The sequence below is a fragment of the Alosa pseudoharengus genome, unplaced genomic scaffold (genome assembly GCF_046254945.1).
Source record: "Alosa pseudoharengus isolate Yale_2024_CS ecotype anadromous, Long Island Sound unplaced genomic scaffold, YU_APseudo_1.1 YU_APseudo_1.1_scf_9, whole genome shotgun sequence".
NCBI lineage: Eukaryota > Metazoa > Chordata > Actinopteri > Clupeiformes > Clupeidae > Alosa > Alosa pseudoharengus.
In genome coordinates, this window is record NW_027468881.1 from 38,069,250 (window position 1) to 38,096,363 (window position 27,114).

General features: G+C 44.7%; 1 long non-coding RNA gene across 1 annotated transcript; it reads left to right on the forward strand.

Annotated features, from left to right (window-relative positions):
• Positions 1-7,853: 7,853 nt before the first annotated feature.
• LOC143114692 (uncharacterized) lies at positions 7,854-15,760 on the forward strand. The gene is made up of 3 exons (XR_012984977.1): positions 7,854-8,059; positions 15,158-15,338; positions 15,613-15,760. It is a non-coding gene; the product is annotated as an uncharacterized LOC143114692 (long non-coding RNA).
• Positions 15,761-27,114: the final 11,354 nt, after the last annotated feature.

Sequence of the window (27,114 nt, forward strand, 5' to 3'; positions counted from 1 at the left end):
TGGCAGGTCACATAACACCTGGTCTCTCATTGGCAGGTCACCTGGTCTCTCATTGGCAGGTCACATAGCACCTGGTCTCTCATTGGCAGGTCACATAGCACCTGGTCTCTCATTGGCAGGTCACATAACACCTGGTCTTTCATTGGCAGGTCACCTGGTCTCTCATTGGCAGGTCACCTGGTCTCTCATTGGCACACAATGCAGCATGTAACACACACCTGGTCTCTCATTGGCAGGTCACATAGCACCTGGTCTCTCATTGGCAGGTCCAGAGGTGTCAAAAGTATTGTAGCGTTTCACCAAGAGCCAGAGTTTCATGAACTGGTTTATTGTCACCAAGCACACAATGCAGCATGTAACACACAGCGGGCCGTGTCAAGCCCAGAACCGAGAGAGGCAGAACTTTCCTGAACAGTAGCCTATATTCCCCGGGGGTCCCGCCCCCCTCTCACCAGGCTGCCAACCATGAGCGTGCCCAGGGTTATGCATAGTGCGGGCACTCCCTGATTGACCGGTCGCTACATTACCCCCCCCCCCCCCGCATCAAAGGTCCTCGACTCTGAGGGAACAACAGATACACATAACACAACACAACACAACACCGCAACAACTTTAACGTTAAACAAAGTCTTTCAGATGGGCTGGCGGTCTTCTTCGCCTCTGGGGCCGAGCCGGCACCGCCATGACACGTGTGGGAGAGAGTGGCACTGGGGAGAGGGGTGAGGTGGGAATGTCCGAATGTGTGTCTGTGTGCCCATTTGTGGGCGTGTGCGGGGCCCGGGTGCAGGGTGAGTAGTGTCTGGGAGGGGGCTGTTAGGGGGGGTCTGTGAGGGCCTGTGTGGGAGCTGGGGGTTAGCATCTCCGTGGTAGGGGGCCAACCTGTCTCTATGTATGGCCACTCGTCTGCCACGTGGGGGTAGCTGTACTCTGTATACCACCTCCCCGAGACGCTCCAACACTCTACAGGGGCCTACCCAGTCACTGTCCAGCTTAGGGCAACAACCTTTTTTTCTCTGCGGGCTGTGGACCCAAACCAGCTCCCCTGGTTCCAGGTGGCGGCCCTTGTAATGTAGATCGTAGTTTCTGCGCTGCCTCGCCCCTGCACTCTGCAGCTGTACGCGTGCGAAGTCGTGGGCTGTCTCTAGGCGGTCCTGCAGTCTCCTGGCATACTCTCGTCCTGGGGGCACAGCTGGGGTGTCAGGAGGGAGGCCAAAGGCCATTGCTGGTGGGGTGCGGAGCTCTCTACCCAGCATGAGCAGGGCTGGTGTGCAGGCTGTAGATTCTTGGACGGTGGACCGACAGGCCATCAGCACGAGCGGGAGGTGCTTGTTCTAGTCGCGTTGATGTTTAGCAGTGATGATGGCCAGTTGCTGGATCAGGGTCAGGGTCACAGGGTCACTGTTGAAGCGTTCTACTAAGCCATCGCTCTGCGGGTGTAGGGGGGTGGTACGAGTTTTGTTTACACCCAGTCTATGACACAGGTCGGCAAATACTCGTGACTCAAAGTTCCATCCCTGGTCTCTGTGTATGGTTTGGGGCGTCCCAAAACGGCAGACCATGCCCTCCAGTAGAGCTTCAGCCACAGTCTCTGCCTCCTGGTTAGGGAGGGCATAAGCCTCGGGCCACTTAGTGAAGTAGTCCATTACTGACAGCACGTACTGTACCTGTTCCCGCTGTCAGTGACCGGGAGTGGACCGACTATGTCCACCCCGACTCTTTCCATGGGTGCGCCGACTGGAAACTGTTGGAGCTGTGCATGGGACTGTTCAGAGGGGCCCTTCTTTGCCGTGCAGCTGTCACACCTCCTGCAGAAGTCCTCTACGTCCCTCCTGGACTGCCCCCAGTAGCTCTGACGTAGGCGACGGAGAGTTTTGGTGACCCCGAAGTGACCAGCCCCCATGGCCCCATGCACTGCTTTCAGCACAGTCGGTCTCTCTGCTTTGGGGACCACCAACTGCCACCTCAGCTCTCCCGTCGCTGGATCCTTCCAGGCCTGCTGTAGCACCCCATCAGTGAGCCTCAGGCCCTGGAACTTTGCCCACAGCCCTTTCGTCGCTGTGGAGAGCGGTGCCACCTCCTCCCATGGTGGCCGTGTCTGCATCTCCACCCACTGGAGCACTGGCTGTATGTCCATATCGGTTGTTGTCTCCACTGAATCACTGACATTTCCGTGAGCTAACAGCACACCGCCACCGCAGCCCGGCTGACGATGGCTGCCTCCTGGCCCTGTAGCTCCCTGTCTCGTGTCTCCCTCCTGTCGCAGTGGCGGCACCCCTCCTCAGCGCAGGGTCGGCGGGACAGGGCGTCGGCGTTGGAATGGCGAGCTCCCGCTCTATGCACCACTTTAAAGTCATAAGACTGTAGCTCCTCCATCCAGCGTGCTACCTGGCCCTCCGGCTCTTTAAAGGACATGAGCCACTGGAGGGCAGAGTGGATGATAACACAGCTAGGAGTTCTCTGCGTGTGACACAGTAACGACGTTCGTGCTTGTTAAAAGTCTTACTGTAATACGCCACCATTCTCTCTACCTCTGGGCTTAGCTGTGCCAGCACCCCGCCCACTCCCTGGCCACTCGCGTCACAGTCCAGGATGAACGGGAGGGAGGGAGCCGGAGCCAACACAGGAGCCTGCCCCAGCGCCCTCTGTAGCGAGGTGAATGCTGTTGGACACTCGCTGGTCCACACAAAGTCTTTGCCTTTGTGCAGTAGCCTGAACAGCGGTGCAGCCACACAGAACCCCCTCACAAACCTCCTGTAATAAGAGACTAAGACCAGGAAGCTTTTCAGCTGTTGCTGGTCCGTTGGTGTGGGCCAGTCTCTGACCGCTCGTACCTTTTCATCCATTGTGCCGATGCCCTCTCTGCCCAGCCTGTGCCCAAGGAATGACACCATCTCTCTGCATGAAGTGGCACTTCTCGGGGTGGAGTTTGAGACCTGCTGCTTCTATACCCTCCAAAACATGCCGCAAAGACTGGAGAACTGCCTGGAAAGTGGGGCCGTGGGCGAGAATGTCGTCCAGGTACACCACACACTCATGCCGACTCCTCACAGCACTTTGTCCATCGGTCTTTCAAATGAGGCTGGTGAATTGCAAAGGCCAAATGGGAGAACTTTGAACTGCCAGTGGCCACGACTTGTGCAGAACGCTGTCTTTGGTTTGGCAGAGGGGGAGAGAGGCACCTGCCAGTTTCCGGACCTCAGGTCCAGCGACGTGAACCAAGCTGACCCCGCTACCTGGTCCAGGGCTTCATCAACCCGTGGCAGGGGGTAGGAGTCCTTCCTTGTCACCCCATTGAGCCGTATGTAGTCCACACAGAACCTCCACTCTCCGTTCTTCTTTGGGACCATGATGACAGGGGCTGTCAGACCACTCCACAAGGCCCGCCTGCTATGGGGGTCTCGAGGAGTGGGCCTCCCAGTCCCTACAACAGGGTCATTGTTGGCTTCAGTGGTGTTTGCTGACACAGTGGTTACCTGGGGTGTGTAGGGTTGAAGCCCAGGGGGTTGGAGCCATGTTGACAGGCCGTTCCCCTGGAAAGCACAGGGTGGCCTCTGCAAGGTCCAGCCGACAGCCCGTGTTCTTCAAAAAGTCCAGTCCTGGACTGACGCCACCCAGACCGCCCACCACAAATGTCAGTGTCCCTTTGCATTTCATGGGTGACAATTCCCCAGTCACCGTCTGCAGGTGGACTGCTGTTGGCTCCAACACAGTTTGCCTGGGGAGCACATCGGGCCGCACTAATGTCACTGTAGAGCCGGTGTCAACCAGTGCCACACACGTTACTCCCTCCACAGTGGCTGGAATGTGGCAGAGGTCCTCAATTGAAGTCCGCCATCTGGTTAGTCGTGCCAGAGGGTGTATGTGGGGGACTGTGGTTTGTGGTCCGCGTTGCCCCCTTAATGCGGACCCGGGGTCGTTTCCCTGGTGTCTGGGTGCTTTCGGGCATGAGCGTACCAGTTGACCGGATTTCCCACGGCCCCAGCACAGTCTAGTAGAGCGGTCAGGGTGCCGTTGAGTGCCCAGGGAGGCTGCCCGCACCAGCTCTGTCAGCTCCGCTGCCCATGTTGGGGTTTGCGGGACCTCCACTGCTGCTCTTACATGGGGACTGTTGTGTTCCTGTGTGGGCATCGTGATGTAGGCGCGGGCCGTCTCTCTTTCCGTCTCCCTCTCCCAACGCCTCATGCAGGGACCGTGGGTGTGTCAGCTGCACCTCCACATGCAGTTCGGGTGGTGAGAGGGCTTGCATGAACCAGTCGCGGGTTAACTCGCTTTGTACCACCGGGGGCATGCTGCTATATGCTCTGCGGGTAAGGCTCTCAATGTCATTGGCTAATTGCCGTAGCGGCTCGCCCTGTCTTCTGTATCTGTTATTTAGTTCATTGCGGAGGAGCCCCGCTCCTGTAAAGTTCCCGAACCGTCGCTGGAGAGCCCCCACCAGTGCCCCGTAGCTCCCTCTGTCACCCACGTCTAAGAGCAGCAAGCATGCTAAAGCCTCATCCGTAAGGCACATCGCCAATTGTAACGCTTTAGTCTCTTGCAACCAGTTCTGTGACTTAGCAAGCAGTTCGAATTGCACATGAAAAGCTTCCCAGCTCACCTTCCCGTTGTACTTTGGAGTTTTCACGGAGTTAGCTGGTACCGCTGTTATTGTGGACTGGGCGCTGCCATCTTTGTTTACATCCCGCGCCGGAGGTGATGTTGGTGTCTGCGTCCCCCTCCAACTTTGGCTTGCGAGTAGCGAAGTGTGCATGCCCTCGTCCGTCAAAGCCAGCCTCCATCGTGCCCCGAAGGTGGCCATCGCCTCTGCCGTCCTCCGGCCGTCGCAGATCCCTGTTTAGGTCACCAAACGTCCACTCCGCGGCTCTGGCTCCGTCTCCGCCAGACATTTCACAAGATGCGAACATTTTCTCCCCACGCACACTGTGGCGGCACGGTCTTGCTAACGCTAAGCTAACTAAACTAAACTGGTCACTAACTAATAGTGCAGGGAGCACCCTCGGTCTTCCCTAATCACTTTCTACTTCTGACATCAGTGTAGCGTCTCACAAAGGCCAGAGTTCAGTTATTTATTAACACAAAAGAACAAAGTGAAAGAGAGACATAGAACACAGCGGGCCGTGTCAGGCCCAGAACTGAAAAGAGACAGAACTTCCTCAACCCAATCCCTATAGCCATCCCAACCCAACCCAACCATCAGCATGCCCAGGGTTATTATACATAACTGATTGACAGCCAGTTGCTACAATATATTTAAAAAACATAACATCCTGCAATCTAGAAGTTGTCTAGTCTGTTGGTTCTGTGTGTTTGAAAAAGAATGCCACACCAGTAGGTGGTGCTAAAGCTCCATGGTCCAGGACAGAATGCACAGGCTCGTGGAGCCCTAGGCTGAATCCCAATCTCTCCCCTCATGGACTCACACACTTTGATGTGCGTTCCCACAAACTTGGTAAGGGTTTAGGACTGTCCCATTGTGAAATTGTGAAGTGCTTGAGGGCTCGCTCACACCCTTTCTGGGCCTCAGGCTCAGAGGTCAGTGCTGGACACAGGACTTCAGGACTGGACTTCAGGACACAGATAACAGATGAACTTATCCATCGCCTCCAACTCATCCAAAACTCTGCAGCACGGATTATCACCCACACAAAGTCCTCCCAACATGTTACACCTCTTCTGATAGAGCTACACTGGCTCCCTGGCTCTCTCAACAGATCAACTTTAAAATCCTGTTATTGACATTCAAAGCCCTTCATAACCTCTGCCCTCCATACATCACAGAACTCCTACAGACTTATACACCCTCCCGTTCATCTACAGCTGGATTATTGTCAGTAACAAACATCAGGCTCACCACAATGGGAACAAAGACCTTTTCCTATATGCTGCACTCAAACTGTGGAACTCACTCCCCTTGGGGATCAATAAAGTATCCTCCCCGAGTCTTCTTACTGTAGCAACATGTTTATGTAAAAAATGCATATTTGTTATTCAACTGGTTGAATATATATATGAGACAGAAAGAGAGAGACAGAGGGAGAGAGAAGTGTCTATCAAAGTACATGACAGTGGTGTTGTACTGCATTATGACAGCAGGTGGACACAGAAAAATATCAGCTATCAAATAGTGAATAGTGGTTCTCTATCTATAACCTGTATCAGTTGCATACAATGTCTTATATTCCAATTATCCTCTGAAGTAGGCTATTTGTATGGTCCACTTTGTCAACTATTTACAGTTTAGAAGTAGCCTACATATAAATGCACACATAACAGCATATTCTTATGTACAATCATAGTTTTCAATAATTCTAAGACAATTGTCTTTGTCAAATATATCAACTGTTTTTGTACACTCTCTGAGTGCCCTTTTGGTTCTTTATTAAATAAAATTTAATCATATGAAAGTCAACATACTGCCAGATAACCTGATTCATGACCGTAGGTATCTAAGGGAAAAAAGGTAATATAAGAAATTTTTGCAGAGACATGAAAAGCTTGTGGCTTATACCCTTCCCCAGATCTGTGTCTTCACACAACCCTGTCTCGCAGGGCTATGGACAATTATCTGGTTTTCACTCTGACATACACCATCAACTGTGAGACCTTATATAAAGAGATGTATGCCTCTCCTAATAATGTCCAATGAATTAATTTAGGCACAGATGGACTCCAATCAAGTTGTAGAAGCACCTCAAGGACCATTGATATACTGTAAGTAGGATGCACTTGGCATGCTCAATGGCAAGTGTCATAACAAAAGGTATGTAATTTTTTTTTTTTTATACACTTACAAAACACTTCAAATATTTGCTTTTTTGTGGGATGTTGGAGTGTGTAGATTGATGAGAAAAAATAAACAATTTTATCAATTTTAAGATGAGTCTGAAACATTCCTTTCCGTATGCACTGTAAATGCTTTCTGTTTCCAGATGGAGTTCCATATTTCTGACATGAAGATTGTGCTGCTGGGAAAACGAAATGCTGGGAAGAGTTCATCAGGAAACACCATCCTGGGCAGAGAGGAGTTTGGCACCTCAGGAAGAACAGCTGAGTGTGTGAAGAGAGAAGGAGAAACAGCAGGGAGACGCATCACTGTAGTGGAGGCACCAGGATGGTGGTGCAACTACACTGTAGAGGAAACTCCTGAACGTGATAAACGAGAGATTGTCCTCAGTGTGTCTCTGTGTCCTCCAGGACCCCATGCTCTACTCCTGCTCATTAATGTGAGTGACTCATTCCCAGAGACATTCAGAAGAGCAGTGCAGGAACACATGGAGCTGCTGGGTGAGAGAGTCTGGAGTCACACTATAGTGCTGTTCACATGTGGGGACTGTCTGGGAGACACGACCATTGAGCAGCACATTGAGAGTGGAGGAGAGGCTCTGCAGTGGGTTGTAGAGAAATGTGGGAACAGGTATCATGTTGTAGACAATAAGAAGAGTGATGGTGGCCAGGTGACAGAGCTGCTGGACAAGATAGAGGAGATGGTGGCAGGGAACAGGGGCTGCCCTTTCCAGTTGAATCGGAGTATGGAGTTTCCTCCCGATTGTAAGTATATAAGTTTTAATGTGATGTTTTTCTTTTTAAAAGCCAAATGACATAGAATGAACACTATTAACACCAAATTAACCATTATAAATTTGGCAAGAATTGTTTAACCAAATGCTCATTATTTATGCATAACAATGTAGTTAGAGAACACATCCCTGATGACGGCTCTGGAGGATCATCTGGATATGGCTCCAGATATGGAGACGTATATCTGAGCTCATGAGGCCCTTTAAGCGCCTCAACATGGCTGCCTCTACTCAGAGCTCTGGCTATAGCACAGGTCTCAACATGGCTGTGTCTACTCAGAGCTCTGGCACAGGTCTCAACATGGCTGCCTCCACTCAGAGCTCTGGCTATAGCACAGGTCTCAACATGGCTGCCTCCACTCAGAGCTCTGGCACAGGTCTCAACATGGCTGCCTCCACTCAGAGCTCTGGCTATGGCACAGAGGAGGCTGCAGCTGGAGAGATGGGAGCTGGGATCCACAGAACCAGAGCACATGGACATGGTGAGATTGGGATCCACAGAACCAGAGCACATGGTGAGATTGGGATCCACAGAACCAGAGCACATGGAGGTGGTGACAGAGCACATGGACATGGTGAGATTGCTCAACAAGATGTAATCTTGAGACCCGGCATTCACATTGACATAAAGCAACTTCAAATCAGTCAAATATTTGTGATTGTTTCATGTTAAAACTAGATGTACCGCAGAGCGGTACAAAATATGACCCCCGCCCAGTCCAGCACATTTTTTCCACAAAAATAAATCTGTCTCACTAAATTGCATTATCCACACTCAATTCTCACTGGTATTTGCTAGACAACAAGTACCAAAACATGATTAGTTTATAGATTTCACATGTAAAATTCATTTTATCCCCACCCCCATCTTGCCTGTTCATAATTCTGAGAAATTATTGAATTGTGTGCATGTGTGCGTGTACATGTTTATGTTTATGTGTGTGTGTGTGTGTGTGTGTGTGTGTGCGTGCTTGTGTGTTTGCCTGCGTATGTGTGTTTGTGCATGTGCATGCATGCGTACATATGTCTACTGTGTGAGTATGTGTCATACGTATGATTACTGTGAATGTATGTGTGTGCGTGTGTATCTGTTTATGCACATGTGTGCACATGGAATGGGTTAACATGACCCCTGGAGGCAAACATACGGAAAAAAATTGGTCATCCTAGGCCCTACGGTTCTCAAGATATTCACAGCTGTGTCTGCCCTACCCTCCTTTCGGCGGGGGCACTACAGATCAAAACGAAAAACCATGGTTCCATGCTATCCATGTGGCGTTACATGCCCACCAAGTTTCGTGTAGATTTCACATGTAAAATTAATTTTATACAACCCCACCTCCATCTTGCCTGTTCATAATTCTGAGAAATTCTTGATTGTTTGTGTTATGTTTATGTTATGTGTGTGGGTGTGGGTGTGTGTGAGTGTGTGTGTGTGTGTGTGTGTGTGTGTGTGTGTGTGTGCGTGCGTGCCTGCGTATGTGCCTGTGCATGGAAGCGTACATATGTCTACTGTGTGAGTATGTGTCATACGCAGTGCCGGCCCAAGCCTTTTGGGGGCCCTAAGCAGAATTTGATTTGGGGGCCCCCTCCCACAACGCAGTCACCTGTGCTTGGCGATAATTGACACTTCACACTATAATGTCATATTATAAATGAATACAGTGAGGTTATGTATTAATACAGCGACTGATTATGAACTACTGTCCCCCTGGACACAGATGCATAAGGACCCTCTCCCCCTACCCTGTTTGTGCAAATGTGGGTACAAACGTGTGTGTGTGTGTGTGTGTGGGGGGGGGGGGGGGGGGGTTAGATGTGCTTTCCTGTATTCTGGTGCATTTTTGGGATGGTCAGCTGGAGAAGGGCAGTACCTAAATTTGTTCAGATTCATAGCCTTTTGCTTTTTGACTTATTGGTAGTGAATTCACACAACTACTTGGGGTTCAGGGTCCCTTGACCTCTTGGGCTCGGTAGGCTCATTCAGTAATCCATCCTTGCTCACATGCCAAACATTTTTTGGGGCTCCAATCTAGACTTCTGGCCCCATGTGCTTGGTAAACCAATGTATTAATACAGTTGTTATTTACACCAACCCTGGCACCTTTAAATCTTAGAGGGTACTAAAATCACAGATTTATTTGAAACATTCATATTCAAAGTGAAGCACTAAGGGTGGTTTACTGAAGTTGAATTGACAAATAACAAAATACAACAGCAATTGTTGTAAACAAGTACATCAGTTTAATGACTTTTTTTCCAACAGATTTGCTGAACAAATGCGCATTAAATGAGCAATTTTCAACTACAAAATAAAAACAAAATAGACAAACATTAATAATCAAAAATAAAATGTCCCAAAAAATAGATAATTATTCCTACTTCGTTCCTGGTTTTTAGGCATCTGCAACTCTGCAGTGGACGAACCTGCAATGATTAAATAAATACATAAATAAATAAAAAAAAAACGATGTTAAATGTGTCATGTCATATTAACAGGCTATGTAACCATTTGCCATCAAGAAAACCTCACCTTCTGGTAGGTAGAGTTAGGTAGAGGTAGAGATGTGCTCCAAAGGACTTCAACAGTGTCTCTGAAAAAAAAAAAATATTGCATAAGTGCATAGTTGATCGAGCAGAATGAGTTTATTTTGCTATCATTACTTACACTCAAATTAGTAGAGCGGCTACAGGAAAAATCGTGCAAATTATGATACAAGCGTGAAATTCGGCAGGTATGTGCTCAAGACCAATACAATCAAATCTACCTGATTGGCCACTTGAAATGGCGGCCATTTTCCAAGATGGCCGCCAAAAAAGACCCTAGAAATTGATTTATTGCTCAGAATTCACCAAAGATATTATGATACAAGCATGAAATTAGGCATGTATGTGCTCAAGACCAATACAATAAAATCTGCCTGATTTGCCATTTTTAATGGCGGCCATTTTCCAAAATGGCCCCCATGAAAAACTCTAAAAATTGGTTTGTTGTACAGAATTGACAAAGGAAATTATGATACAGCCATGAAATTTGGCAGGTATGTGCTTAAGACCAACACAATACATTCTAACTGATTTTCCAGTTTAAATGACGGCCATTTTCCAAGATGGCCGCCAAAAAATACCATAGAAATGGATTTGATGCACAGAATTGATCAAGCAAGTTATTATACAAGCATGAATTTTGGCATGAATGTGCTAAAAAAACAATACAATCAAATCTACCTGACTCGCCACTTGAAATGGAAGCCATTTTACAATATGGCCGCCAAAAGACTGAATTTAGCCCAGAAGTGAGCAAGAAAATGATGATACAAGTATGTAATTTTGTAATAAAATGTAATAAAACATTAATATCTGTATCACTTCATCATCTATGGAAACATATTTAAGGAGAGTGAACAATTATTTACACCACATTTGCAATTTGCACATTTGAACTTTGCAAATTTCTCGGGTCTTTTTGGACGCCATCTTGGAAAATGGCCAGCATTTCAAGTAGCAAATCAAGTGGATTTGATTGTATTGGTCTTGATCACATCCATGCCAAATTTCATGCGTCCATCATAATTTTCTTTGACTATTCTGTGCAATAAATCAATTTCTAGGGTCTTTTTTGGCAGCCATCTTGGAAAATGGCCACCATTTCAAGTGGCCAGTCAGGTAGATTTCATTGTATTGGTCTTAAGCACATACATGTCGAATTTCATGCTTGTATCATAATTTGCTAGGTCAATTCTATGCAATAAATCAATTTCTGGAGTCTTTTTTGGCGGCCATCTTGGAAAATGGCCACTATTTCAAGTGGCCAATCAGGTAGATTTGATTGTATTGGTCATAAGCACATACCTACCAAGTTTCATGCTTGTATCATAATTTGCACGATTCTTGCCAAATTGGCCTTGTAGCCGCTCTACTAAATAACAAGCAATTTCACATGTAACAATTCATATTCTATTGGCAAATGAGGCATAATCAAAAGAGTATATACTTAATTGCAGTATGGTGAACGCTTAACATGGTGATCTACTGCAGCCTAAACATTAGGGTAGCACCGCTACATCACTTGCCACTATCTTAATCAAATGTAAGTTTATTTTCATCACAGAAGTCTCCCCACCCAACATGGTATATTTTCTCAAACACTACCATCTCTCTCCAAAGATCTTAGAGCAGAGCGCACGTACTGTTCCATCTTTGCCTATGAAGCTGGAACGTTACCGATGCCCAGAGTCGCGCTAGTCAGTGGGTTGGGTTGGGACTGGGAGCCTGGGCTTAGTCTGTTGTTGCTATCAGACTTACCACTATGTCACATATTATAGAACAGTAATAAACTATCAACACTTTCAGGTGCGAAATCAGAAACAATCCCTCTGTGGTAAATTTGCCTTCAGCTACGTTTTCATGTAGCTACTGTAGTGCTAATGTCCACTTCAGTCAGCTAGCTAACTTTAATTTACGACATAATAAGCCCACCTAGAGCTAGGGTACATGCTTGATTGAACATCCAAAACAATCCCAATATCCTTGACATCTGAAATACATCTAGATAAATATATATTAATGGGAGACATTTCTCTGTTGATGGCGGAGATTTAGCTCTGGTGATGGCTTATATTAGATCATGACAGCTAGCTAGCTACCTCAAGCACAAAACATACTGTAAATAATCATGCAAACATACCTGTATCTTGCTCGTTTTTCTCCTCCTCTGTCATTTTCTTCGTTCTGTTTTCGGCACCAGAGGGATATGTCCTTTTTTGTGACTTGTCTTAACATTACCGTCTCTTCCGATTGTTGAACTTGATGCAGTGTCTGCACGAATTGTCTATGCACCCGAGGTGTCTAGTTTATGCGCGTGACTCAAAGGCTGGCGGACACAGTAGAGATAGGCAGGTATATTGATCATGAAATCAGAATTTTCTTGTTTTGAATGATTAATTGTTTCATTTATTCATTCATTGATGTCACTCGTTTACGTTATTTATTATGTAAAAAAAAAAAAGAAACTCGATTGGGGGCCCCCTGATAATCACAGAGAACTGTGTCTGGCCTATCCTCCTTTCGGGGGGTCCAGTCCAGCGGGGGGGCTACAGATCAAAACGAAAAATGACGGTTCCATGCTATCCATGTGGGGGTACATGCCCACCAAGTTTTGTGTACCCCGGTCTTTCAGTGTCCCGGGAATCCTTGTTGGTGTACGTCACTAAATGTACACATAAATTGTTTTATTGTAAGGCCCCCCATGAACGAAAGTACACAAAACTTGGCATGCATTCAGAGGGTGTCATAATGATCCTACACTTTCAATTTCGTGCAGTTTTGACCATGTCAGCCAGAGATATTGTGATGAAAACACCTAATGTTTTGCTTTTTAATTTTTAACTAGGTGGCGCTATACATGAAATAAGTGGTAATGGGATGGGTTGACATGGCCCCTTGAGATCAACATACTAAAAAAAGGTGGACCTCCTGGGCCCTACGGTTCTCGAGATATTCACAGAAAACTGTCTCCGGCCACCTACAGGCCAGTTGGTGTATAGTAACATAAATTAATTTATTGTGTGGCCCCCCATGAACGGAATTCCACGAAACTTGGCGTGCATTCAGAGGGTGTCATAATGATCCTACACTTCCAATTTCGTGCAGTTTTGACTATGTTAGGTCACAGATACCTGCGATTACAACACCTCATTTTTACTTTTTTGTGTTTAACTAGGTGGTGCTATACATGAAATGAGTGGTTATGAAATGGGTTGACATGGCCCCTTGAGATCAACATACAAAAAAAAATGGTCCTCCTAAACCTTACGGTTCTCGAGATATTCACAGAAAACTGTGTCTGCCCTACCCTCCTTTCGGGGGGTGCAGTCCAGCGGGGGGGCTACAGATCAAAACGAAAAACGATGGTTACATGCTATCCATATGGGGTTACATGCCCACCAAGTTTTGTCTACCCCGGTCTTTCAGTGTCCCGGGAATCATTGACGGAAATTTGGGCATGCGAAAAATTTCTGTCAATGATTCCCGGGACACTGAAAGACCGGGGTACACGAAACTTGGTGGGCATGTAACCCCACATGGATAGCATGGAACCATCGTTTTTCGTTTTGATCTGTGGCCCCCCCGCTGGACTGGACCCCCCGAAAGGAGGGTAGGGCAGACACAGTTTTCTGTGAATATCTCGAAAACCGTAGGGTTTCGGAGGACCATTTTTTTTTTGTATGTTGATCTCAAGGGGCCATGTCAACCCATTCCATAACCACTCATTTCATGTATAGCGCCACCTAGTTAAACACAAAAAAGTAAAAATGAGGTGTTGTAATCGAAGGTATCTGTGACCTAACATAGTCAAAACTGCACGAAATTGGAAGTGTAGGATCATTATGACACCATCTGTATGCACGCCAAGTTTCGTGGAATTCCGTTCATGGGGGGCCACACAATAAATTCATTTATGTTACTATACACCAACTGGCCTGTAGGTGGCCGGAGACAGTTTTCTGTGAATATCTCGAGAACCGTAGGGCCTACGAGGTCCACCTTTTTTTGGTATGTTGGTCTTAAGGGGGCATGTCAACCCATTCCATTACCACTTATTTCATGTATAGCGTCACCTAGTTAAAAATTAAAAAGCAAAAAATTAGGTGTTTTCATCACAATATCTTTGGCTGACAAGGTCAAAACTGCACGAAATTAAAAGTGTAGGATCATTATGACACCCTCCAAATGCATGCCAAGTTTTGTGTACTTTCGTTCATGGGGGGCCTTACAATAAAATAATTTATGTGTACATTTAGTGACGTACACCAACAAGGATTCCTGGGACACTGAAAGACCGGGGTACACAAAACTTGGTGGGCATGTACCCCCACATGGATAGCATGGAACCGTCATTTTTCGCTTTGATCTGTAGCCCCCCCGCTGGACTGGACCCCCCGAAAGGAGGGTAGGGCAGACACAGTTCTCTGTGAATATCTTGAGAACTGTAGGGCCTAGGATGACCATTTTTTTACGTATGTTTGCCTCCAGGGGTCATGTTAACCCATTTAATGTGCACACATGTGCACAAACAGATATACACACACACACACATACATTCACAGTAATCATACGTATGACACATACTCACACAGTAGACATATGTACACTTGCATGCACAGGCACACACACAAGCACGCACACACACACACACACACACACACCCACACACATAACATAAACATAACACAAACAATCAAGAATTTCTCAGAATTATGAACATGCAAGATGGGGGTGGGGTTGTATAAAATTAATTTTACATGTGAAATCTATGAACTAATCATGTTTTGGTACTTGTTGTCTAGCAGATACCAGTGAGAATTGAGTGTGGATAATGCAATTTAGTGAGACAGTTAGAATCATATAGGCCTTTCAGCGTGATTTCTTTTTGTGGAAAAAATGTGCTGGACTGGGCGGCGGTCATATTTTGTACCGCTCTGCGGTACATCTAGTTATATTTTATGTTCGGTGCAATTTATTGTATTCGTAAATGGTTACATTTACCTACAACTTTCAACATGTTTTGCTACTTGTAGACCAGCTTAAAATTGTTCGCTTCGTGGATGTATCTACATTAACCGTGAACAACGATAATTGCATTGGAAGAGGATCATATGGAACAGTTTACAAAGGCTCATACCAGGGAACTCCTGCTGCTGTAAAGATCATCTCTATTGGAGATAGTTCAGTCATCACAAATGAGTTTCTCATACCTTTGTAAGTGTGTGTGTGTGTGTGTGTGTGTGCGTGCGTCTGTATACTTTATTGTTCATGTTCAGTTCATGAAGCTGCATTTGTGATCTCATAGTATTATGTAATTCAAACATAATTGTTTGGTCAGTCAGTAGATTGTATCGTTAGTTTATTTTTATTTGTACAAGCATGCAACAACAATATACTAAACATCACCTTAATATAGTAAATACACTGTCAACGTGATTCATTTCCATTTGTTAAATATCGACAAAAGATCACATTAAATATTCTTCAGGCGTTTGTCTCACCCCCACATTGTGCGGATGATGGCTGTAGCCAAAAGTGAGACCCAGATCCTCATTGCTAATGAGTACATCCATGGTGCCAACCTCCATCAGGTTCTTTATAAAGACACTCCCATCAAGGTGAGGCATGTTCTCTCTAAATATAAGTAATAATAGCAATCATTATACAGTTACACTGAAACCCAATGGGAACACAATGCAATGGTGACACCAAGGCATCCTGTGTGTTCAATTCCCTTACTGGTTCAGTACTTAGGTGCATCACGTTGATCTTACATGATTCTGTTGGATAAAGTCATTGCTGTGGCAAAATATGTCGAAAGAAAAACATGAGTCTCTAATTTCATGTTTTGTGGTTTTAGTAATTGTGACAAACCCTCTTTTCCTTTCTTCCCTAGTAAATACCCTTACAGTACCTTGCGTGATTCAATTAGAAAAATGGATTACTCAATGACTATTTGAACACAATAAGGTTGTTTCATTCAAAACTAAACCCTTTCATGTATTTGTAACATAATATGGTTTGATCAATTGGATAGCCCTGACTTTTCCTTTTTAAGAGTGTAGTTCCGGTCAAGCTATTTATTCATTTCTGATTGGATGAGAGGCATTCCATGAGTCATCACAAGTGCAGGTGTCCCAGGACATTCCCACTTGTTACCGCTAGTAATCACTCCGCATATTGCATTGAATTATCTAACACCAATATTCCATTCATTCTAGATAGCAACAATTTCATAAGTATAAGTATATATACTCTTTTGATCCCGTGAGGGAAATTTGGTCTCTGCATTTATCCCAATCCGTGAATTAGTGAAACATACTCAGCACACAGTGAACATACAGTGAGGTGAAGCACACACTAATCCCGGCACAGTGAGCTGCCTGCAACAACAGCGGCGCTCGGGGAGCAGTGAGGGGTTAGGTGCCTTGCTCAAGGGCACTTCAGCCGTGCCTACTGGTCGGGGTTCAAACCGGCAACCCTCCGGTTACGTTCCGGTAAGTCCAAAGCACTAACCAGTAGGCCATGGCTGCCCACACCCATAATGTCACCCTGGTGTGGCAGGTTACTTAGTTCCTTGCATTGGAACTATAGATGCCGTTTTTACATTTAATAGTGCTCGGTCTTAGCTGAATTATTGAAGCTAAGCAGGTGTGGGCCTGGTTAGTACTTGGATGGGAGACTTCCTTGCAAAACTAGGTTGCTGCTGGAAGTGGTGTTGGTTGGTGGCCAGTAGGTGGCACACTTTCTTCTGGCCAAAAAAGATCGATCCCAATGCCCCAGTGCAGTGACGGGGACACTGCACTGTAGGAGATGCCGTCCTTCCGATGAGACGTTAAACTGAGGTCCTGACTCACTGTGGTCATTAAAGATCCCATGGCACTTATCACAAAGAGTAGGGGGTTCCCCGGTGTCCTGGCTAAATTCCCAACCTGGCTCATTTGATCTGGCCCCCTAATCATCCCCCACTGTAATTGGCTCATTCACTCCCTCACTCTCCACCTCAAGCTGGTGAGTGGTGAGCGTTCTGGCGCATAATGGCTGCCGTGCATCACCCAGGTGGGTGCTACACATTGGTGGTTGTTACTAGTGAGGTCCCCCCATCCATGTGATGTGCTTTTCTCTTTGAGAAAAAAGCGCTATATAAATGTAATGTGTTTGTTTTGTTTGTTTAGTTCTTGCAAACTTTTCCAAAATATAAGGATACAAACCCTGAACTTATTTGTTATTATGACCGCCGCGCAGCGAAGCGGCGGTCATATAGGTTTAGTCAGATTTTTTATTTATTTCTTTTTTTTTTTCTTTTTCGCATGTCCAAATTTCTGTCAATGATTCCCGGGACACTGAAAGACCGGGGTAGACGAAACTTGGTGGGCATGTAACCCCATATGGATAGCATGGAACCATCGTTTTTCGTTTTGATCTGTAGCCCCCCCGCTGGACTGCACCCCCCGAAAGGAGGGTAGGGCAGACACAGTTTTCTGTGAATATCTCGAGAACCGTAAGGTTTAGGAGGACCATTTTTTTTTTGTATGTTGATCTCAAGGGGCCATGTCAACCCATTCAGTAACCACTCATTTCATGTATAGCGCCACCTAGTTAAACACAAAAAAGTAAAAATGAGGTGTTGTAATCGCAGGTATCTGTGACCTAACATAGTCAAAACTGCACGAAATTGGAAGTGTAGGATCATTATGACACCCTCTGAATGCACGCCAAGTTTCGTGGAATTCCGTTCATGGGGGGCCACACAATAAATTAATTTATGTTACTATACACCAACTGGCCTGTAGGTGGCCGGAGACAGTTTTCTGTGAATATCTCGAGAACCGTAGGGCCTAGGAGGTCCACCTTTTTTTGTATGTTGATCTCAAGGGGCCATGTCAACCCATCCCATTACCACTTATTTCATGTATAGCGCCACCTAGTTAAAAATTAAAAAGCAAAAAATTAGGTGTTTTCATCACAATATCTCTGGCTGACATGGTCAAAACTGCACGAAATTGAAAGTGTAGGATCATTATGACACCCTCCGAATGCATGCCAAGTTTTGTGTACTTTCGTTCATGGGGGGCCTTACAATAAAACAATTTATGTGTACATTTAGTGACGTACACCAACAAGGATTCCCGGGACACTGAAAGACCGGGGTACACAAAACTTGGTGGGCATGTACCCCTACATGGATAGCATGGAACTGTCATTTTTCGTTTTGATCTGTAGCCCCCCCGCTGGACTGGACCCCCCGAAAGGAGGGTAGGCCAGACACAGTTCTCTGTGAATATCTTGAGAACTGTAGGGCCTAGGATGACCATTTTTTCCGTATATTTGCCTCCAGGGGTCATGTTAGCCCAGTTCATGTGCACACATGTGCACAAACAGATACACACACACACACACACATTCACAGTAATCATGACACATACTCACACAGTAGACATATGTACGCTTCCATGCACAGGCACATACGCAGGCACGCACACACACACACACACACACACACACACACACACACTCACACACACACACACACCCACACACATAACATAAACATAACACAAACAATCAAGAATTTCTCATAATTATGAACAGGCAAGATGGAGGTGGGGTTGTATAAAATGAATTTTACATGTGAAATCTATGAACTAATCATGTTTTGGTACTTGTTGTCTAGCAGATACCAGTGAGAATTGAGTGTGGATAATGCAATTTAGTGAGACAGTTAGAATCATATAGGCCTTTCAGCGTGATTTCTTTTTGTGGAAAAAATGTGCTGGACTGGGCGGCGGTCATATTTTGTACCGCTCTGCGGTACATCTAGTTAATACAGAAATACTACCGTTTTAGAGTTAGCTCTGCCATACTGGATTATTTTTCTGAGTTCATGCTGCTTGCAACAGGACAGGACATGGCAAGGCTAAGTAAGATTAGAACTATTTTTGTGGGTGGAGGATGAACAAACAAAATAAACGATAGAAAACACAATTTTGTATCTTAAAACTAAATTAGTTGGTAATGGAACTGTTATATAAAAATATTACTCGTGGTCGTGGGGTTGGTAAAGGCCCTTTGGCCTCGTGCCTACGGCTGAATTACAGCCGCGGGGATATCCTTTACCAACCCCACTCCCACTCATATTGCTTAAACATGTAATACATTATAATAACAATTTGTTAAAAACATTGTTTAATTACACTTTCAGTTACAGCACGAGGACAAGCTGTTTGTAGCTTTAGAGATTGCTATGGCTGTTGAGTACATACATGGAAAAAAGATCATCCACCAAGATCTGAAGCCTGCAAACATAATGGTCAGTATGTTTCAAATGGGATCAAAGGAAATCATTAATGGCTAAGCTTAATAATTAAAGAATCTACTGTAGGTTTACTAATATTCAAAGTTTAATTTTCATGCTCAAGCATTTCAGGTTTAATGCCATTCACAGAATACTGGTAATTTAAGCTGACCTTGTTGGGAGTTGTTTGTTCATTGTCATTGTCATTGTCATTGTTGTTCTAAGATTTCAGAAGGTGACAGAAAGGCCTATCTCACTGATTGGGGCTTGGCGAACTGCAAAGAAACCATCTCAACGACAACAGGAACTGATAAAACAGGGAGTTACTATGGCCCTCTGGGAGGAACCCCTCCCTACATGGCCCCAGAGTGCATAGTAGAGTGTAAGAAATGCAGCACCATGTCCGACATGTGGTCTCTTGGCATCACTCTTCTGGAGATGTTCACAAACTCTAGACCTTGGCCAAGCGATAACCAGCAAAAAATACGTGAGCTTCTTTATAAAAAGCAGCGTCCTCATGCTCTGGATAAACTAGAGCCTACTCTTTATGACATTTTGAAACCACTGTTAAGATTTAAACCCAATTCTTGCATGAATGCCAAAGATCTGGTGAAATTGTTGAAATCTAAAGTTGATGTCAAGAAAAAACTTGGTTTCAAGTCATAGGACCTGAACAATGAAGGTATTTTTGATGCCATTATAGTATGTTTTTGTGTCATCATTAAATGGTAAATGTATAACAGATTGTAATGTTCAAATAACGTGAAATTACAAGAGTTTGTCAAAATTACGATCCTCCAGATGTTGGTTAAGTGTATGCCACACTGTGAGAAATGACACTCTTCGTATGTGACTAAATTCCAAATGCTGTAACACAAAAGTTCAGTTACAATAGTTACAGTAGTTATTTGTATTTTGTATCACATGATGACCTTAATCCTGGCAGAGAGCAGCATGTAAATAATAGCACAGTGATTATCATTATAAGATATCCTTGCATTGTAGTGTTAGATTAGATTGGAGTGTTGTTTTTCTTTCAGCAAATCTTATATCATATGAAATAAATCTGCACAATGAAATTCTGATGGATTTTAATAAATAACGAGCTAAAGAAAATAATTTCAGTTTTTTTCTGGCAGCTAAAACTTACAATACAATATGTAAGAATATTTAAATTAAATATCACATAATTATGTATTTTTACATTTTGTGAGAAATGTATTGTAATCAATTATGTTATAGGATTGAAATCTACAAGGAGTACAAAGTATAATGGATGTAATTTCATTTCCATTCACACCACAGCCTGGCCCCATCTGATATATTCTGAACTCTAACGAAGAGTCCACATTCTGTTACATGCTTTACAACACGTAGAAGTTTGACAAGTGTGTCAGTGTTCTGAACTTAGTTTTCCTCCAGGCAGCACCTCTGTTGGATGTGCATTATTACATTACATTTAGCAGACACTTCTTGACCAAAGTGACTTACATATGTCAGCTATATGCATGTTCTCTGCACCCTCATATCATCTGATACATCCTCAGTGTCTGATAGCACTTGTGCACTCTACCATATCATCTGATACATCCTCAGTGTCTGATAGCACTTGTGCACTCTACCATATCATCTGATACATCCTCAGTGTCTGGAGATGCACTTGTGCACTCTACCATATCATCTGATACATCCTCAGTGTCTGATAGCACTTGTGCACTCTACCATATAATCTGATACATCCTCAGTGTCTGGAGATGCACTTGTGCACTCTACCATATCATCTGATACATCCTCAGCATAGGCGTGCATACATAGACACTAGGTGGTGCTAAAGCACTAGGAAGTTTGCCCTTAATCAACGAAAATGCCCTTTTGAAACTTTTTTTTTTTTTTTTTTTAATTATTAATATTATTAAGCTTTTACTTAGGTCTGTTTTGAAATGATCTTTTGAAAACCTGAGCCATTAAAAACGACTGAAACAATGCCCCGAAATGAGCCACCTCCTTTCTGCACACCCGACCAGCCTATCTCTCTTCCTTTGTCACGTGAACTCGCGCGGTCGCCCGCAGGGCACGCCAGATGCGCAGCCCCATAGCAGTTCAGTAAGCGTCTTCAGATAGCAGGTATGGTCGCTGACAGGCTGCTTCTCCCTGCTTCTCAGCCAGGTAACATACAGATCAAGCAAAATCTTACAGTTTGCCCTCTAAGCCCAACATGTAAACAATTTGTTGTGCAGAAAAATGTCTCATTCAACACCAAACAAGCATTTTTGCCGACTGGTCACCTGATACACTAGTTAGATGAAGCTAGATAAAGTTTTAAGCTGTAGCCCAAATCAATGATAACCTGGCCCTAGCCAGATGAATGTCGTTCCGCTAGCTCCGCCTAGCTTCACTCACATCCATCTGGAACCTCTTCCATTGAGAGTGATTTCTCCAACCAACTTTATGGTTTAGCCAATCAGGACGCAGGGCGGGAGTTTCATAGATGTGACATAGCGTAGAAGCGACTGTGAGACTGTTATCAGCGTCACGGGTTGGCTTCGATGAGAGTGGTTGAAGTAGCACGTCAATAGATGACGGACAAGTGGCTTATTCAATCATATGCAAGCATTTTTTGATTAGGTCCAGCCTTCTGAAACGACATTTCAATGGATCGGTTCCAGATGGATGAGTGGAGCTAGCGGAACGACATTCATCTGGCTAGGGCCAGGTTAAATCAATGATAGATAACTTGACGACCACATACAAATAATTTCGGTAGATTTTGCAAATGTATGTGTTAAGAAGAACGTTTTCTGTCAACAGTCAGTAGCCCACTATAACTCCTTCTCGTACTGTTTGGTCTCTTTATTGTCTTACAGATCAAGTAAAATCAGTTTGCCCTCTAAGCCCAACGTGTAATCAATTTGTTGTGCAGTAAAATGTCTCATACAGCATCAAACAACTAAGCATTTTAGCCGACTGGTCACCTGATAAAGTTTTACGCTGTAGCCCAAGTCAATGACAGATAACGTGAGGACGACCACATAGGCTACAAATAATTTCGGTAGAGTTTGCGATTGCAAATCTATGTGTTAAGACGAACGTTTTCTGTTGTATAGGTTTTGTTAGGCAACATAAATTAACACATTTTGGTCTCTTTATTGTCTTAATTGTATATTGATTTACTAATTGCAGCACAAGTCAAATTTCATTCAACATGTGCGTGTAATTTTTTTTTATAATTAAGTGTTCCACGTGCACTAAAAAGTGCCCCCCCCCTCCTCCTGAGCACCTGCCCCCCAAAATGTCTGTGCACGCCACTGATCCTCAGTGTGTGGCGATGCACTTGTGCACTCTACAAGAGAAGGGTCATCCCTCTCCATCTTCAGGTTACCTGTCCCATAGCAAAAGGGACATTATTTTATTTACATGTATGTTTATTAATTTGGCTGACTTTTGTTTGGGTGAGGCCAAAAAGCTCAACTTTCGTTAGACTGAAGAACCTTATTATTACATTCCTTCTGCGTAAAGCCTTTGATACAGTAAATCATGAGCTATTGATCTCTACACTATCTAACTTCAACTTCTCATCAAAAACACTGTCATGGATGTCATCATTTTCATCAGATAGGATGCAGTGTGTTCAAATCAAGGATGTGTGCTCCAGGTACATGAAGTGCACAATGGGTTTACCCCAAGGATCTGTAAGAGAGACAGGTAAGGAGGGGAATGGGATGCATATTTACAGGATAGGAGTTAATAGGAACATGTATTTAAGCTCACGATATTCAGACCTGCCCAAAACGTCAACAGCCCATCAGGAATCCTCGCCTGGCCCCGCCCATTCTAGATCTACTTTCAGGGGGTGTGTCTCAAACAGCACACTTCTGTCAGTACTGCACTTACTTCCGTAGTGGCCACTTTTCCATGGTTAGTATTGTCCCAAAAGGAATACAGCTGTGTCAAAGCACTTACCGAAAGTGGCGCCCGTTTAGTGCGAGTAGTGTCTATTGTTCCACTCTGAACTTTCTGACCGTTATTAGGGCGTCATCCGGGTATTTTCAGTGTAAGTATTTGAACGGTATATTCAGGTATCCAGGTATTTTCAGTGCACTGCATTGCTGTGTTATCTGCACTATGTATTTAAACTAAGTATTTGAACCCAGATAGCGAAATCTGATTGGCAGAGAGCGGAAAGCTGGTGCTACAGTATGCTGCCGGTGGCGTGCCTTGTGGTCCACCGTTGGACCACCATCTCTTTACATTTAACTGGTCATGAATATTAAGAAAAGACATGAAATATTATTAAAATGATGGATGAAGTAGAACTGAATAAATGAAAAAAGATTTAAGACCAATAGTGGCAAAATATTGGGGCATTTGTCGGCAACCCGCCAGCGGACCAACAGAGAACCGATGAGCAAAATGCCAGCGGACCACCAGCTCTGCCCCCAGTGGACCCACAGTGACCTGACAACCTCTTGCTATCTGGGAAGTGTGCAAGTAGGCGGTTTGAGATACAGCCAGGGAGATTCTAGTCTGATAATTCACTAACCTTTCCCTCAGAAAAGAAACATGTCAATCAGCAACGAGAGGGGAAGACGAACCCAAAACTTTTTGTGATAAACAGTAGCAGCAACATCAAAAAAAGCATTTGGAAAAAAGCAGAAATGTATTTACAGCAAAGGTAGACCCACATGTATTGTTTCCTGACTGCTGATGCTGTTTATTGTCAGTTTGTAAAGTTTAGACTGACTAGGAAGTAATGTTGGGAATCTCTGATCAATGTGATTGGTGAGGCTGGACCAATGATTCCAAAATTAGTGCCTGTCACGATGCAAGTGTTGGAAAGGAATCCCAATCATGAGTCACCAGACTATATTCACTTCCTGAATGAGTTTGGATTTTTCCAGGCTATGGGAATCCTTCAAAATCTCCTGATTAGCCACACCAGGCCTGGGCTTCACTGTACATTTGTTAACATGTTGTAAAGAAACCTGATGCCAGATTAACCTTCAAAGCAGGGCCGGTTCTAGCCCTTTGGTTACCCAATGGGCGTCGGAGCCATTATATGAGTCCACCCACTTTTGATAAGGAAAAAAGCCTCATAGGTACGCCAAATAAATAATAACCTATAGGTTTACGCTAGGCTATGTAAATTCCCCATTAACAGCATCACGTCACTAACCACAGACTGCACAATCTCATATTCACTCTGTTGGATATCTGAAGCCAGTTTGTCTACTTAGATACTGTAAATCCTCAAATTATGGCCGGAGTCTTAAGACAAAGTACAGGCCTTTAGGGGCAGGATTGTATTCGAGACAGCCCTTTATTTCTTATGCGAGTTTTATTTTGAGACATGCGTTTCTTGGAGCGGCATAGGCTACTGGTAGGCCTTCAAAAGCATGACATTTTCGGTTTAGTTTGATATTTAATTTACTTTTGGACTGTTTGATTATATTGTTAAATGTTGGGACTGATGGGCACTGAAATCTAGGGAGGTATTTGATGATCACTATTACGTTCCATGTAGTTGAAAGAGTGTCGGGATTTCAAACAAACCATCCGCTTTCATGCGTTCATTGAACGTCCGCGGTGCTGTAATGGAAACCTTATTGCATAGCTAAGTAGCCTATTGAGTTATTTTTAAATTATGCATGATTACTTTTTATTAATTTCGTAGGCTGGAATGCCTCAAGTCGCGGCAACAATTGTGTTTAAATGTAGTAGCGTGTTTCAGCCTCTGACAAGCTCTGGCAAGGCGGCAAGCGACTGAGCTTGAGAGCAACATGTTGGAGACCCAGCTGGAAAATCAGAGTTTGGGGGTGCCAAAACGCGTAATTCCCTCTATCGCGCGTAAATGACACAGGGGAGAATTCTGGCAGGGTGAAATATGCGTAGTTACGCGTTTTTTGACTTTACGCACGCACTTGGGTTAATTCCCCTTAGTGTTTTGTTGTGCCTATACAGTGTTGGGAGTAACGCGTTATAAAAGTGGCATATATATATATATATTGCTATAACGTGGTAGGCTAATGTAAGGCATTACAAATAATTGGTAAATATTTTACTCGGGAGTCGGGATAAACTTCAGTAACGCGCGTTAACGCATTTTAACCCGAAATTAAGTGATATTTTGTTTTTATAAGCATATACAAATTCGCCAACAACGTCGCGAGATCAACAGAGGAGAAAAAAATCCGTGTAAATTGTAGAATGTTATCTCCTGTCAGGCCTAGGCTAGGCTACTTTCAAGATGATTGTGGCTGCAGCAAGTCGGACTCTACATTTGCGACATGGACATAAAGGCCTGCTTGAGCATATGAAGGCAGAACATTCATTCATATCACAGAGGGTAGGCCTCTGACTCTGGGTGGACTGGGTGGAATGCCGCCTAGATTAAAAAAAGCAGATAGGCTACACACCTTCCAAAATCGCCTGTTTTCCGTTGTATGTTGACAGCTGCTGGACGGTGGAAGAATAACGATTTTTTTTACTCTCAATTACTGTAACTGTGTGTCACGTCACCCTGGCGTTCGTTAGGTCCGTAGCCTACCACTGGAGGAGGTAAACTCCCCTTAATTGTTGAAAATATTTTTTCGAACAGTTTTTGTGAGTGCTACTTTGTTAATATTTGGGGTAATTTCGAGTAAGGGGCTGCGACCGTTCTACATGTAGGCGAGGGCGCAGCAAATGAACTTCAGAAACAATATATTTAAGCTCACGACATTCAGACTGGCACAAAAAGTTAACGGCGCACCGGGAATCCTCCCGAAGCTCCCGATAGCCACTCCGGAGCGCCCTCATCACATTTGTCGCCCTAGGCAATTGCCTAGCTCGCCTATAGCAATCGCCGGCCCTGCTTCAAAGGATTTTTCAGTCTGAACCACAATCTGTAAATACTGGATCCGTCAACCAATTCATTTTTGTCCCTTGTAGGACTAAACAAGATCTAAAAAAACGACTGCTGTCTTGTAACAGGGTGAATGGCACTTCTGCATTCGCTTCACAGCCCTCTATCTGCTATAACCGCACTATGTAAGTTTGCCAGATCGGGTAGCGGATCTGTAGTTCGATGGAATGAGACATAAGAAACTTCAAATTTGACTTGCATCTGATGTCGCAATACATCGTACTTTCATAAATCGTGCAACATCTTGTCTGTGGACATCGTTATTTGCAAAGCCGGTGCTGGATAAACAAATAGCATGCGTGCAACAGAGGGAAAGTTCTTTGGTGTTGCTTTAAAATCTGAAATATCTGGGATAATGTTGCACGTGCGCTTGCAGACCTTATAATCTCTTGCCTGCTGTACCACCAAAAGGCCACTGGGTGTCACTATCCACAACTACTTTTCTGTCTCACACCTCGAGCTGAGGTGACGTGAGGACACAAGTGAGAACTAATCCTGAGGAAGAGGAAAGAGCAGGCAGCGGGGCTGCATCAGGAAACAGCCTGGGCCCAGTGTCTCCCCATGCCATTCAGCCCTACAATGGCCACAGAGAGAATGTGTGTGGAGTGATGTTTTCACCCCCCCACCCCTATCTTTTTGTGTACTTCTATTAGTATTTGATCTTCAACATCCCCTCAAGTAAAGATCTGAAGATAGCTGACCCTATAGGCTCTGGTCCAATGCCCTGCCCCAGGCCCATCTACACCTGAGTTATGGGGACGCGCAGCCTCTTACTCCTGTGCTAATAGCTACAG